Genomic DNA, 14930 nt, shown 5'->3' on the forward strand with positions numbered 1-14930 from the left:
TGAGAAGTTGATTTTTATCTAAAAATTATACTTTGTGTTACTATGTATCTGTTTAAAAAGGGAAAAGGAGGGATCAAGCCATGAAAAACATGGAGGAAACTTTGCATATTAGTAAGTGGAAGAAGCCAACCTGAAAAGGCTACAGACTGCATGACTCCAACTACATATCGTTTCTGGAAAAGACAAAATACGGAGTTGGTATAAAGACCAGTGACTGCTAGGAGTTGAGGGAAGGAAGGGGGAGGCAGTATCCTAAGAACATGTGACCCCTGGAACCACACCTGATTGGTCACGAGCAAGAGCAGCTCTAGTTTAGGCGGCTCACAGCTGCACACTTAGAACTTAACAATTTTTAAGAGTCCTGTCATTCTGCAGATGGGTAAGATGAGACAGGGTATCAAGCTCTACTAGTTCCCATGTCCACTGGGTAATACAGGAAATTGCTCTTTCTTAACTAAGGGGGAAAACTGAGGCCCAGCTGTATTAGGATCCAAACTGTGGAGTGGAGTAAAATCCAAATTGGGATTAGGGGGAAAAATGGATCTCTCCTTCAATATATGAAAGGAGGGAAATAAGTTGAGACTGGAAGTCATCTGCCCATCACTTGGGTCCCCACAGATGATAGTAAAATGGGTCAGAACATTCTTTGAAGAGATTGATTGTGCAGGGACCTCAGCTTCAAATTTAGAGAAACCCCTCTGTGTCTGCTCCTTTACCCAGTGAGCTATGGGGACCAGACTTCTTAAGAGTTAGAGAAAAGAATTCTTCTTTAGCAGAGGGCTGGACAATATCTGACTGGTGCTTTACCACTGTCTTGGACTGGCACTAACCGGACAGTGAAAGTCCTTTGACTGTTTTTCATGTCCTGAAATTCAATCTTATTGTATTTTACAAGAAGCAGAGTAAGGAGGCCTGGTCCAGAGAAAAATGTCATCTGGGCCAGGAGCAAGGTCCCAAGCCATGTTTGGAGAGGCCCCTTCAGCCACAAGACCTCATATCATGAACTTAGGCAAATTAAACTGCCTTTCCTTGGGGCGCCTGGGTGGCTCAGTGGTTAAGCCGCTCCCTTCGGCTCAGGTCATGATCTCAGGGTCCTGGGATCGAGTCCTGCATCGGGCTCTCTGCTCGGCAGGGAGCCTGCTTCCTCCTCTCTCTCTCTGCCTGCCTCTCTGCCTACTTGTGATTTCTCTCTGTCAAATAAATAAATAAAATCTTAACAAATAAATAAACTGCCTTGCCTTGGCAAGAAAGAGCAATAGCTAGTTGAAAGATACTGGGAAAAAAAAAAATATATATATATATATAGGCAGAGAGAGAGAGAAAAAAAAAACCCAACCATTTCTAAAGAGTGGGGAAGTAGTCCCAGAGTGAGCAGGAAAGGGAACGCCTGAGCATCTACAGCTCTTCCCGTCACTCACTGTTTCCTGGACCTCCCACAATGCGCGCATTTTTCTTTGCTGAGTGTGATTCTGGAGGTTCAAAATTCCCCACCATTAAAGCCCACCCCCCTATAAGCGTGCTGCTAAAACCACTGAGTTTATCCAGCGCTGGGTGAAAGAAACAGCAACCTGGCACTCCTCGCCCTTAAACTGACTGTAAAAATTACTGATTTTATTATGTGCTTCACCCTCACTAGAACATAAGCTCTATGAAGGCAGGGATTCTTTTTGTCTGTTCTCTTCTATATTCTCAACTCTCGGAGCAGTAGCGTGCACATAGCAGGCATTTAATAAACACGGAAGAAGAAACTAGGGGAAGGAGCGAAAGAAGGCACGGAGGCGGCAGAAAGGGAAGGACAGCGAGGAAAACGGGAAGAACGACGGGAGGGGGGCGGAGTTAAGAAGTCCCGCTCAGCCTCGTCGCTAGTCCCCGGGAAGCTTCCCAACTCCCAGCAGAACTACAATTCCCAGCAGGCCCCGGGGGCCAGGACGGGCCGACGCGACCTAGGCTAGACCGGGTTCCAGCCCGCCAGCCTCCCGGAGTGCCTTGCGAGAGCGGGCGCCATCGCAGCGCCCGCCGGGACTTGTGGTTCCGGCCGCGGGTAGGGGGTGGGGCCGGGTATGGAGGCGGGCGGGGGCCGGGGGCGGGCGCAGGCCCCTCCCCCGTCACTTCCTGCCGGGCTGCGGGCGCCGGAGCGGCTCTTCAGCGTTTGCGCCCGCGGCCGCCGCGTCTGGCTCGCCTCCCCCTTCCTCTGACCCCCTCCCCCCGGCCCGGCGGCGCCCGCCTCCTCAGCGGCCACTCCGCCTTTTCCCTCCGCCGTTCCCTTCCTCCTCTCCCTTCTTCCTTCCTCCTTCCCTTCTTCGCCGCCCCCGCCGTCGCCGCCCAGGACCGCCGGCCGGGGGACGAGCTCGGGGCAGCAGCCAGGTGAGGCGGCCGGGCCGGGCCCGGCCTGGCGGGGCCCGCGCGGGCGCCGCGGCCGTGGGGAGGGGGGCGGCGGGTGGGGCCTAGGCCTCGGCGGGCCCGCGCGCCTGGCCTTCTTCCCCGGGCCTCTGTCCCGCCCGCGGGGCCTTCCCGGAGGAGGCGGGTCCTCCCGCGCCCCCCGCCTCTGGCGCCCCGCGGCCTGGACCCCAGGAGCTCCAGCTCCTCCACCCCCTGCTGGGGCCGGAAACAGGTGCCACGGCGCCTTTCCTAATTCCTCCTCGTGCGGGGGGGATGCTGAAGTTATGCCTGGGGCGGGGGGTGGCGTGGGGGTCCCCGCTTCGAGTCCCTGATACCCGGAGCGTCTAAATCGCAGTCACATCTGGAGCGTAGTGGTTACGAACACAGCCCAGGTGTCCAGCACGGGTACAAATCCCCGCGCTACTCCCTTAAGCAAGTCACTTAAACTCTTTGTGTCTTGGTGGGAGAAAAAAAAAAAAGGGGGGGGGCTAATGCGGTTCCTGCCTCTTCAGGCTGTTAAGGTTCCGTGAAATGGGGCGTGTGAAGCGCTTATCAGAGTGCCAGACCCACAGCGTGTCCCAATAAACCGTCTGCATAATTTATTGGCGTGATATTAAGGTATAACTTAGTGGGTCAAGTGGGATAGAAGTTGACCTACCTACCCGTTTGGGTTTTCTTTGAGGCAGAAATGCGTAGCTCGCCCACCGCCAGCGCCGGGCTTTGTTTTGGGTTGTTAACATCTGAAAGGGGCGTCCGTTTAATTGGGACACTCTGGAAGTGGGCAGTCTGTAAAAGATGCTGTTATTTCCATCTCCTGCGCTGAGCCAGCTACAAGATTTTCACCAGCTCCCTCCGTGTGAGCAACCTGTCCATTTTTTTTTTTTTTTTAAATTTTTTCCCCTTCCCCTGCCATCATCCGGCTTCTTGTTGTCATTTCATTTCTGGGAAAGTTGCTGGCAGAAGCTTTCCTTGAGTTCAGCAAACCTTTCTGGAGCACTTGCTCGGTGTGTCAGGCTCTGGAGGGGGCGATGTACGAAGCTGGCAAAAAGTATGTGTGTCCTTTCTTGCGTTACATCTCTAACTTCTAACTTTTTTTCACTGCAGCTTTGCTTTTATTCCCTCCGTCCCTGTTGGCCGAGTTTCCTTTTAAGCCCTTGCCCCACCTCCGTGTTGCAGTATTGCTTATGTGGAAGTTTTCTTCTGTTCCGGCGAAGATGTGTGCTTCAGTCTGTTCTGCCTCTGTTCTCTGGCTGTGGGGACGTTTTTAAGGTCACTTTCCCTTCTGCTTGTAGCTTTAATTGTTTAGAGGGTGGTGGAAAGAGAGTTAATCCGGGTTTTTGATTGATCTTGGCCTTTCAGGAATCAGTGTGCTTACCAAATGTAAATTACGTTGCTGCTTGTTGAAGTAAAAACTAAAAATACAGTTGGATTGTAGAGGGAGCAGTTTCCGTTCTCCTGGTGACAGGTGGGATTTTTAAAACAGCAACTTTATTTAAAGAGACTGAATTTCTTTTAATTCTTTACTTAGTTGTGTGTACCTTTCCTTAAGGAAATGCAACTCATGGGGGACCAGATTTACAAAAAAGTACTGTGTGTGTGTGTGTGTGTGTGTGTGCGTGTGTGCGCGCGCGCGTGCGCAACTGAATGATCCTCTTGCATGGCAGAGTTGTTCCAGGTAGTAAATTTCTTTATGAATTTAAAGCTGGTTCGATTTACACCTCTCTCTCAGTAACATGTAATGTGAATTGGACTGTTTTTGACATTTCCCTATAATTTTCTGACAGTCTTACCGTCATTTCTAGTTTAAAATCTTTGTTTGGATGACTCTTCAAAAACGCCTAAGAAATAGCTGTACAACAGCATGTCTTCTGCCACACCGAAAATTGTAGTGTTGGGGAAATGATTTTTTAATATTGCAGTCGATAACTTTTTTAAAAAAAACCTTTATTATAGAAAACATGGAAAAATTGGATAACTGTAGAGAACCCCCATGGATTGGTCACTTAGCTTTGACAATAATTAACTTGTAGCCAAGGTCATCTTGTTTCATGAGGTACCTCCTACCCGAAACTGGGTTATTTTGAAATAAATCCTAAACATCGTATAATTTTACAAGGTTATCCCAGACTGTTAATAGGTCACAAAATTTACTTTTAGTGGAATCATAGTTCTCATTTTGTTTATTGGTCTTCTCATCTCTGTTTACACAGTTATTCTACAGCAGAAAAAAAAAATGAGCCGCCGCATTAGCTCTTGGTTCAGTGCTTATCCCACTCAGTCATGTCCAGAATATTGCCTTGCTTTTTTTGTGTACAAAAGCAACAGTTCTTGAGCTGTTAGTGGCTATAACCGAAAAGGAATCAGAAATACAGATGTCCCTAAGCCTGTTTTGGTGGAGACCTACCTGTTAAACCACTTATAATGGAGAATAACTGTGTGTCAAAGTTAAACTGCAGTTAATAGTTCTTAATGAAACCTTCCAAGTTTCTTTACGGTAGTTGTGTAAATATGCTGCTATCACGTTAGGTTAAGAATTAAGTAAAGGATGTTTGATTTCAAAACTCTTGTAGAATTATGTTCAGTAAGTATGAATGAATTTCAGAACCTAGATGCTCATGTTTTTCTGTCTTGTCTGAAAATAGATTTTTGCTAGAATTGAAGTTGAGAGGAGTATTACATTTGTCACTGTTACTTAATTTTCATATTGTTGGTCATGTACTGTTTACATCTTTTCGACAACTGTAATTTGCTTTTAGATTATTGTAATTTCAGTTGTAGGGTTACTTTTGTGCTTGATCAGGTGTAGTGAAAATGTATGTTGTGTTTTACTACAATCTGGGTGTTGGAGAGGGATGTGCATACCTCTTAAAATTAGAAAAAAAATCTGGTATCTAAGAAAGACCACAAAATGTGCTTTATTTAAAAAAATGCTTGGTGCTTCCCAAGAGGCTTAAAGTCAAACTTTTTTAAGTATTTGGAATTGTTACAATAAATACAGTTTGTTCAGACTAAATTGCTCTCTTTTAAGATCCAGCCAGAAAACCCATTTATATGCAGATTATTTTAAGTTTAGAAATGAGAATGACTCATAGAACTTTCCCCCCCCTCGTTTCTGAAGTCTTATCCATTAACATTATTCTGAGTGTAATCGTTAAACGGTGGCCTGTACTGTGCTGTTTCATCCAGTCTCCCCTCAGTAAGACAAGGAAGATATTTAATATAGGAAGCACAGAGTGGCTCTCAGTCTGCAGGGCAACTTTCTCTCTTTTGCCCTTTTACTGGATGGAGTGAAAGTGAAATTCACCAGCATAAAAATGAAACTTTCATGAAAAAGGCATCTTCTCGTTGGATGTCATAAGTCAATTCCAGGGACCTTGTTTTTATGAGCCTCCACACTGGATTGTCTTATTGGCTGTCATATTTAGTGGCACAGAAGTGCTCAGTTTGGGGAAATGTAAATTCTTCCCCCTCAAATGAGAGCTTTTGAGGTTGCCTTCTTTCTCTCAGAATGGGATTCTGGAGCGTTCAGAAATGTTTAGAGAATTTTTTTTTTTTTTAAGATTTTATTTATTTATTTGACAGACAGAGATCACAAGCAGGCAGAGAGGCAGGCAGAGAGAGAGAAGAGGAAGCAGGCTCCCGTGGAGCAGAAAGCCAGATGTGGAGCTCGATGTGGAGCTCCATCCCAGGACTCTGGGATCATGACCTGAGCCAAAGGCAGAGGCTTTAACCCACTGAGCCACCCAGGCGCCCCTAGAAAATTTTATGACAGATTTTTGTTTCACACTAGACCTTTTGGTTCACTCTAAACCTGTAACAGGTTGTTTTAAATTGTAAACTTTTGGTGACTGAGACCTTTTTAGCTAACATCCTTCTGGTATAATTTTCGCTAAGCTTTTCCTTAAATAAAACCTTATTAAAATCAAGATTAAGCATTTATTCCGTTCCTTAAAGTATAATTTACGAGTTAGAGATTGAGCTAGAAGACATGTTATTTGCTATCCTTATTTTTCTCTGACGTTTTATTAATGAAAATTTTCAAACATATAACAAAGTTTAAAGAATTTGACAATATGCCTTTTTATCTACCACCTGCTTTCTGCCGTTGACATTTGACTCTATTTGTTTTATCATGTCTGTTCCATTTGTCTGTTTCTTTGAATTCATTAATCCATTTTATTTTTCAGTACATTTTAAAATAAATTGCAGCATCAGCACACTAAATACTTGAGCATACATAGCCACCACAGTGAATTTTAAATTGAGGCAGCTCTGTAAGGTGTTTCTAGACCTTTAAAAGCCAAGGGCTTTGTGGATTTTTGTTTCCAATTTTGCTTTGACTCCAGAACTTTTTGATTTTTGAAGAAATGTTTAATGAATTTTTGCAACAGCGTGTGCTTATGTATAAATCAAGTATTGCAAAGCTGGAATAATGTTGGCCAAATCCTTTGTTCTCACCTACTAAAGAGATAATAGGATTACAAATATATAGCTATGTTGATCTTAACAAATACTACTGGATGGTTGGCTTGGAGATCTGTTTTGCTGACAGTTAAATGCTCTGAACTAGAAAACCTTACCAAAGAAAATTGTTACTTAAAAAATGGTAAAATGAGGAAATTACTGCAAAGAGCTTAATTTTTAAAATATGTACATTCCCAAAGTAGTGAATAAGGTTGATGTAAAAGTGATTTATATTCTCTAGATAAGAGGAAGTAGAAACAAATTCTCTGCAGACTTAATTTATATTTTCTGGAATGTTCATTTATTTGTTAAAGGAGTATTTTCAGGGGACTCCTTCAAAGTATATTTACTGAAAGCAAAAGTAGGAAAATCTATCCAAGAAGGTATTTGCTTTCGATTAAAAATTAGTCTTATGAATATTAAATTTGTAGCCCATCTGCTTCTGTTTAATCTGGAATCTAATTTAGAGGAAAAGTGTGATGACTTTGTGAGTTTATAACAGTAATGAAGCAAACCAGGCTATTTTATTATAATATGATACAGAGGTCATAACTGTTCTGAAGATTTTTGTTATGTCTACCAGACTACAAACTCTAAAAAAAAATTTAAGTGCCCTGGGGTCTTTGCCTAAATGGAAACTGTTCATTGGATTGTCTCTGTAGTTGATATAGCTTTGGAACTGGTTGCCCAGTGAGTGGGTTGGTTTTAGTCAGCATGTTCTCTGTTCCCATTTAAAATGTTTTTTACAAGTGGTGTGTAGCTATAAGTTTATATTTATAGATGTTTATGTGGCTGAGGACAGGATTAGTAAATTTGCTGGATAATAATACTCGGTACTATTTATTGAGCTCTTAACATGTGCTAGGTAGGTTAGGATTACAGGGTGAGGGTTACTTGATGCAGGAAAGGAATCTGAAGGGTCAGATTGAATTTATCTAATGATGTAAAAGCTGCTGTTCAGCGAGCTCTTCCTTGGTGTTAAGAGTTGAAGTAGACGCTTTATGTTGTGTTTCTGATACTGGAAAATGTCTCTGTCGATGTCAGTTCATAGTGGCCATGGATACTGAGGCGTGTCTGGGAGACCAGGTAACTGGAGTGGGGTCCTGAGCTCTTTCCACTGAACCATACTTCGTCTCTAATTATGCTCAAATGCTTTTTGTCTAGGGCATTTTTTTTCTGTGTGTCACCAGTGCTGCTTCTTAGCTAGGATAATTTTTTGTTTACTAGAACATCAGACCAATTTGGAAAAAAGTCTATTTCAGTAATATGTTTTTAAAATGAACTCTACTCATCATTCCCGTGAAATAGACTTAACAGTGTACTTTTGTTGTGATTGCTACAGCCGCATTAAAACTTGTAGGTCGATTCAAAGGTTTTTTGTGGGGGGGGGTACTATTTAGAAGTAAATGGGGCGGAGGATACTTCAATAGCCTGTGTGTTGTAGGAGGCTCTCCTCTAAATTATTGCTATAATTCTTAATGAAGTTTGTTAAAAATGATTTATGAACTATATACAAGGTTGTTAAGAAAATTAGTTTCTTCAGAATTTTAATATTCTGCTGTTGGATATGCATTCACTAAACTTCCAGTTAACTTTATAGGACTCCGTGGTTGTTGCCCTCTTTGCCTCCCAGCAGTGTCTAACACCCGTTTGCTGGCTGATGATATTGGAAATATTTCATGTAACTTTCAGTTTGGTATTAAACTGCCTCCTGAACATTTTCTTTTGTGCTTTCTTTGAATCAGTGTTCACCTGAATAGGAAGCCTCTTTGGTTCTCCACCCAGGCAGTAGTCCTCTCTTATGGCTAGTTTTAAAAGGCTGGATCAGTGCAGGTACCTGGGTCGTTCAGTCTTTAAGTGTCTGCCTTTGGCTCAGGTCGTGATCCAGGGTCCTGGGATCGAGCCCCATGTCGAGCTCCCTGCTCTGCCAGAAGTCTGCTTCTCCTTCTCCCACTCCCCCTGCTCGCGTTCCCTCTCCGGCTGTCTCTCTCTGTCAAATACATGAAAATCTTTTAAAAATTAAAATAAAATAAAAAACAAATAAAAGGGGTGCCTGGGTGGCTCAGTTGTTTGAGCGACTGCCTTCAGTTCAGGCCATGATCCTGGAGTCCTGGGATCGAGTCCCTTATCAGGCTCTTTGCTTGGCGGGGGGGGGGGGGTGGGGGGGTGGGGGGGGTTGGGGGGTGTCTGCTTCTCCCTCTGCCCCTCCCCCTCTCATGCCCATGAGTGCGCGCTCTCTCAAATAAATGAATAAAATCTTTAAAAAAACCAAACAAATAAAAGGTTAGATCAGTGAAATTAAGCCTGCCCATTGGATTTGTGGTTTTCATGAGATGGTGTGTAAGTTTCCATTCTGTGTTTTAACCTTAACGGAGGTGACTGTGTCGTCTGGAATGACATACATACATACATTTCATTAACCATGAAAAGGTGTCGGAAATATGTCTTTTCTGGGGGTGAAGTGAGCACATTCTGCTTCTTATTGTCTATATTGGCTGCCCTCAGGCACGAGCTTTTAGATCTAACCAGATCTTGGCTGATTCTCTCACAGTTTTACTTTTTGAAGTCCGTACTTTTTATAAATTAAAATTAACTGAGGCATGAATTTTCTAGTCTTGCAGATTCCACCCTGATACAAACAGGGCCATTGTCTGCTGATGCCATTGTGATTTTGTACAAAATGCTAGGCAGTCCTTTCCTCTGTCAGAAAGAAGATAATTTATATGTAATGATAAGTCTGATTGTGCCTGCAGGCTTATGTTCTTTGTTGCACAATTTAACCAACCTGCTCACTGAAGCTCTTTGACCCTTCACCTAGATGACAGTCAAATAGAATTAGGTAACTAAATTCCCTTTTTGTTTGTAGTATAGTGAACCTTTACAGTCTGGAACATTTAGAACATAACTACTGCTGGGTACTGATTTCCCTCTTAACAGAATTTACCTGTTTAAGCACCAAACATAAAAAAAGAATAAAGTAAACATTTTTTTGGATAAAGTTCTTCCTAATTTTGCTGTTTTTTTCTTTCTTAAATAGTGTGTTTTGGACATGATTTATGTTATTTTATAAAACCAGTTATAGTATACCCTAAGAAAGTGACATCTAACAGCGAACTTTGATATGAAATATTCTGCTTTGCAAGCATTTCACCTGTATTACCAGCTAATCCATTCAAGCAGTACAGTTAATATTTTATTAATCATATGAAATTGGTGGCAGTGACTCCATTTAATACAATAAAAGGTTGAAGCCTCTTAACATATTGAATAAAACATTTATTATTCAGCTCAGCACCAGAGTTGGACCCAAACTCAGATCTCCAGCCAAGGCTTTTCTCTACCATAACCAAACAGCCCTATGCTAGCTGGTTTGCCCTTATCCTAAATCAGCATTTTGCAGCCAAGGGGTCTTTCTGTTCTTATGTGTCTTCTTTAGTTATGTTACTATGAGTTAAAATGCCACTGTGAATTATTTACTTAAATTTGTGTTAGGTTCAAGGGTATTCTTGTATTAGCATGAATTCCGCAAGGACAGGGACTGTATCTTACTTGTGCACTGCATTCTCCCTAGTGTCTAAAATACTGCCTGCAAGTAGTAGGTGTTCAGAAATTATTTGTTGAATGAATACAGCAATGAATGCAATTCATCTTTTGCATTCTAGTATGTTTTCTTGAGTGGGAAACTAAAGGAGTTAGGCATAACCCCCAGTATGTCTTTACCACTGCTTGGAGAAAATAAGTGCTATGTAGCTACTCAGGTAATAATCATAATGGCTTTAGATTATCCTTTGAAAATGGTTGGGGGTTTCAGGAACTGCGTTGGGTCAGGGGAGGTGAATGTGTATATGAGTGTCAGCTATCCTTGTTTTGTGTGAAGATGTCTAAAATCCAGGTGGTTACAAGCTGCTGTATTTCTTCCCTCTCTTCCTTTTTCCTTTGCTGTAAAGTTGTTGGTGGTTGTTTCTTACTGTTGTCATTGTCTGACTCGAGCAGCTCCCTTTTTCCATTCTTAATTAATTAATTTATTATATTATAATTTTTTAAGCCTCTGGGTTGGGCTAAAAAAACGTAGATACCCAAACCTTCCATAATTGTTCAGCACAGAGGGACTTAAATTGACAGAAGCCCCTAAGAGTAGAAGGCATGAGCTGTCCTAGGTGGTCTTAGAAATGTCTTTGGGCTGCTCAGAGGCCTTTTCCATGTTCCATTCATGCTAGTCTTGTGAGTGGGTGAGATTATGGAGCAACAGACTTCTAGACTGGGAAGTTATTAGTATACTGTTTACAAGAAGGACTCGAGTTTAAAACACCGTGAAACAAATTAGAGTGTATTGTTTTATTTCTGAAATTGTTTGGACAACGAACAGCTACTTTTATCTTCTAAGTCACAGTAACAGTGAGAAATTGAAATAAGTGAAATTATGTTGTTAAAAATGCAAAAGGCATCTCAAGGTAACGAATCGTCTTTGTTACTGACTGCAGTTGACCTGTGAGCAACGTTGGTTTGAATTGCGTGTGTCCATTTATATGCGGATTTCTTTTATAAATACAGTACAGTATTGTATATGTGTTTTTCTCTTTGTGATTTTGTTAATATTTTCTTTTCTCTAGTTTTATTGAAAGAATATTGTATATAATACATATAACATAAAATGTGTGTTAATCGACTGTTTATGTTATTGATGAGGCTTCCGGTTGCCAGCTAGGCTATAGGTGATGAAGTCTTTGGGGAGTGAAAAGTTATACATGGATTTTTGACTGTGTGGGGTCGGGGGGTTAGCAGCTCTAACCCCTGCATTGTTCAAGGATCACCCGTACTACCCTTTGAAAAGGAAGATAACTCTAGATAAATCAGATCTGAGAGTTTGAGAATTAAACTCTAATGTCGCCTGAAATCCAGTTCTAAAGAATGATTATGGTTTGGATTTACTAGAGGTAATGTGCTTTTTGTATTTTGTAATTTAATATAAGAATGTTTGTGTATAAAGTACATTTTATACTGTAAATTTTATAAATATAAATGTGAATTTTATACTGTGTAAATTTTCCCATGCAGTTGTATTTGCATGACCAAGTATATGGTAAGGACATTTATGAATAAAATATTTAACTGGTAGTTAAATGAGGGAAAAACCATGTAAGTTTAAAAACCATTTGTGTGATCAGACCGTGTATGATGCCCAGTTTCTTTCTTTAAAATTAGTTTCAGGGTATTCATCTCTCTCTTGTGGTCGTATCTCCACAAGTACTCTACCCAGTTCCCAGGCATTTGTGTCTTATGTGGATCCTACACAGTGTGTTGCTTCAAGCCCTGACAGCGTGTTTTCAGAAACCTCCCTACTTGTAAAGCTTAGGTTTCCCCAAAACTTGAGCAGTATATATCTTCATTGTCAGAAATTATCTACTCTAGTAAATTATTGTTTCTTATTTTCTAGGAGTTTCCTAACCACATAACCTCTCAGAACTGAACCAAAACAGCATTATTCCTGGAGCACTTCTTTTTAAGGTACACATAATTTGGCTCTGTAATTTCAAACCTGTTCATAATCTGTTATTTTTTAATTCTTGAATGACTTGTATGGAAAATTACTTTTACTTCTGGCTGGAATGTTAGAGAAATAGAAGAAATTGTATGCAGTCTGAATTTCTTTTTACTCTTGGGATTTAATTAGAAAGTAAATGCAGGGAAGGAAGGTTGTTGGCAAGAATGTAAAACCCTTTAGCCAGCACTGCCGTGTACTTGAAATGTCGAGACGTGAAAATTGGCCACTAGAGTTGTCATTAGACATAACTTGGTTGGTAAGTATCTTGCTCACAGCAGCTTTTGTAGGTTGCCTTTGATTTCTCAGATTGTTTATGTGAAACTTGGTTTTCAAACTTGTGGAAATAATCCAACATTGTTTTTTGTCATAAGATAGGGGTATGAATCAGTTCCATTTACTGCTGGCTGCTTTTGATCATCTAGACCAAATGTTTTTTAAGAGTTGAGGGTTTTACAGTTTTACACAAGGCACTGCAGAATACACTGCATCTGCCATTACTGCCTTGTGTCGTAGCACATCCCCTCTGAGAGCTGAAAGCGCAGCACCATACCATCACGGAGGTAGTGAGTAGTGGACAGCTCAAACCCAACTTTCTTTGGGAATAAGGAAACCGAAGCATAAGGAATCAGAGAAGTTGTACCAGGCTCAATGAATGGGTTTACACTGGGTTTATTTAGTGCTTTTCTTTTCAAAGGAATAAACTGTTACCATACCAAGCCTCAGGATTTCTTCACTATTTTAGCTCTGCGACTGCTACAGCTGAGGCTTTGCCTTACAGCCTTTTACAGAGTGTTCTGGGGAAACTGAGGCACCAGGCAGTGGACTGCCAAGAATTGGATAGATAATTGCTGTCTGGTTTGGGAGTAGAACTAAAAGCCACAACTCAGAAGTTTAATCTGATTTAACATTGTTGGATGCTACTTAGCAGCAAGGCTGGTTTCTTAGAAACTGGGTCTTGGCTCTAGTCTGTTTTGCATGAAGATGATGGTAGATGCAGTTGTGTTTCTAGGTAGATGGCACATGGTTACAGAGTACAATTTCCCTTTTCTGAAAGGAAACGCCAGTTAACTGTTACGTTGAACTAAGCCCCTTATTTAAGAATCGGTTACACAGTGCTGCTATGAATAGTCACTCATTTTAGTTGGTTTAAGATATTTCTCTGTATTTTTATAAGTTTAGATTTTAAAAACACTTCCATGTTCACAAAAAATAATATGTGTTTGACTTTAGTTATTTTTAAGATTTCCTCCTAGGGAATGGAAGAAGAGAGCTTGGTAAGGTCGCAGTGCAAGAAAAGCAAGTAAGGTTTGCAGCTCATTAGGCTGCAGAGGTGAAGTTTTTTCACTTTAGTATACAGTTTGGTGTGATGGTTTTTCCAGGATGAACAATTAATAATGAATTCTCTTTTAGGAAGTTTTTCTTTAAATGGACCACCCAGTGGTTCCATTTGTGTGGAAAGAAAATCTCCCATTGCCCACTTGGCACTGAGCCAGGTGTGAGACAGGGGCCACATTCAGTCACTTGGATGCAAAGATCTCAAGCAGCCTGGGTTGTTTGCAGGCATTATTTTTGGATGATTTTATTGTCTTACAAGTGATTGTGCCTCCTCAGGGCTACTTGTCCCGTCTTTCTTTTGAACACCAAGTACATAGTAATCTTTTTGTTTTGCTTTTCCTTCTATCTTAAGAAGTTTGACCATATTTCTTTTTAAAAAACCTTTTTTATTTTTGGGTAATTTGATGTATGGGCTTGCTGTTGGATATTATTTGCTTGACATTGCCATTGTTATTTCGAAATGGTTATGTAGGAGTATAGTGATTGCCATGTTTCTGTATTTGTGGCTACCCCGCTTACGGGTGTTTAGATAATGTTTGGAGTCAATGAATTGCTGTTCTGGGGATCAGAGCCAGGATGATGGGTGCTGGGCGGGGATGAAGGTAGGGAGGTGTGGTGATTGTGGGCACGGGGTGAGTTTGATTGTAGAAAACATAAAACCACATTGCAACCAGAAAGATGTGTCCAAAAAGGGTCTTAGAAGTAACTGTTGAATGTAAAGGAATGATGTGGGTATTTTAGGTGTATTTCAAGGCTATTATAGGAAATATGGTTTATTCCTTAGCTTTTTTATTGTTGGTGACAAAGTTTCTCTGAGAGAGGAGCCTCTTGAAACCTAGAGAACAGATTAATAGCTTTACATTTGGTTGCTTACAGATCTCTTTTTGTGTCTTTGAGGAAAAGTTTAACAAATAGATTTTTTCTAGCACTTGAGAATGTACAACGTGCCATACGAGGTTTCACATGTAGTAGATGCTTAATAAATTTTTGTTGAATGTTGAATGAATATACTGTCCTGAAATTGCTTTTCATACAGCTGATGCTTTATACTGGCAAGGAACTAGAGTGCTCTTGTGTCTGTGTACCCAAGCTACGTAAGATTTGATGGAGGACAAGATTTGATGTGGCTGTCTTAGCTTGTCCAGAATTGGGGTGACTTCTTTTCTCCTTTTTTTCTCTTTCTTTCTTTCTTTCTAACATATCATCACTT

General features: G+C 41.3%; 1 protein-coding gene across 10 annotated transcripts in view; it reads left to right on the top strand.

Annotated features, from left to right (window-relative positions):
* The first annotated feature begins 2014 nt into the window (after positions 1–2014).
* Positions 2015–14930, top strand: part of STAU1 (staufen double-stranded RNA binding protein 1) — a 55729-nt gene continuing 42813 nt past the window's right edge. For 2 of the 10 annotated variants that reach the window (XM_032350399.1, XM_032350396.1), the window contains exons 1-2: positions 2024–2364; positions 12278–12347. The gene's annotated coding sequence lies outside the window, so the exon portion shown is untranslated. Of the gene's footprint in view, positions 2365–12277; positions 12348–14930 lie in introns of all 10 variants that reach the window. The other 8 variants (XM_032350400.1, XM_032350394.1, XM_032350397.1 and 5 more) reach the window with 8 other exon arrangements.

This window comes from Mustela erminea, chromosome 7, assembly GCF_009829155.1.
Source record: "Mustela erminea isolate mMusErm1 chromosome 7, mMusErm1.Pri, whole genome shotgun sequence".
NCBI classification, from domain to species: Eukaryota; Metazoa; Chordata; class Mammalia; order Carnivora; family Mustelidae; genus Mustela; species Mustela erminea.